This window comes from Echinops telfairi, unplaced genomic scaffold, assembly GCF_000313985.2.
Source record: "Echinops telfairi isolate 266 unplaced genomic scaffold, ASM31398v2 ScPeMD7_7469;HRSCAF=8507_1, whole genome shotgun sequence".
Lineage (NCBI taxonomy): Eukaryota > Metazoa > Chordata > Mammalia > Afrosoricida > Tenrecidae > Echinops > Echinops telfairi.
In genome coordinates this window covers 6,959,675-6,960,693 of record NW_022111373.1, presented here as the reverse complement: position 1 = coordinate 6,960,693, position 1,019 = coordinate 6,959,675, and positions in this window count along the sequence as shown.

The following is a 1,019-nucleotide window of genomic DNA, read 5'->3' as shown; positions in this document are numbered from 1 at the left end:
GCACGCAGGAAGCCAAACAATATTTGGCACTGAGCGAATCTGCCGCGCAAGGTCTCTTTAAAGTGTTGAAGAGCCAGGATGCCACTTGAGGACTAAGGTGTGCCTGCCCCGAGCGATGGCATTTTCCATGGCCTCCTCTGAGTGTGCAAGTGAGATCTGGCATAAGGAAGAAGAAGAGATACAGCCGAAGGACGGTGCTGGTGAAGAACAGCGGCAGTCCCATGGGCAGCCAGAAGAACAAACAAATCTCTCTGAGAAGAACTGCAGCCAGAATGCGCTAGAGAAGGAAGGGTGGTGACACTTCTCGTGTGCTGGGACTACTATCAGGAGCGGACCGGTCCCTGGCAAAGGACATCTTTCTTGGTGGAGGAGAAAGGAAGCCACCAAAGGGAAGGTTCTTGGCAAGACAGACTGACACGGCGAGTGTCGGCAACACAACAGCGATTGTGAATAGGGCGCAGGACGGGGCAGTCCTGTTGCACAGAGCCGTGCTGTGAGTGAGCAGACAGGTGGGGCTCCGCTGCCCACTGATTGGGCACGGTGAGAACTGGGCACTGACTTTGGTATTCACAGAGAACCTACCAGCTAACCTGCTTCAGTCCACTAGCCTGCTTTCAGTCCGGGGCCAAAACCAACCAACCAACCAAACAAACAAACAGAACCCCAGCTGCCATCACCTCCGTTCTGACTCCTTGTAGACTCCACGTGCTGCGGGAGAACCGGACTCCATGGCACACCCGCCCCCCTCTCACCGAGACTCCTGAAGCCTGGGGCAAAGAGGTCTAATTTCATTTCCCAGCAGGATCCTGAAAGAGCCCACCTCCACAGGACCTGAGAGCAAGAGACAGGTGCCACTCCCAGCTTGTTTCCACCCAGCCACCACCGCAGGGGAAGGAGCTCAGTAGAATGCGCAGGAAACACCATCTTCCCCCAGAAGGTAGTCTTGAATTGAAGGGACCCATTGTCCGAGACTCTGTCAAGTCTAGATGGTTCCCTTTCAACCCCCCAACCCCCCCCCC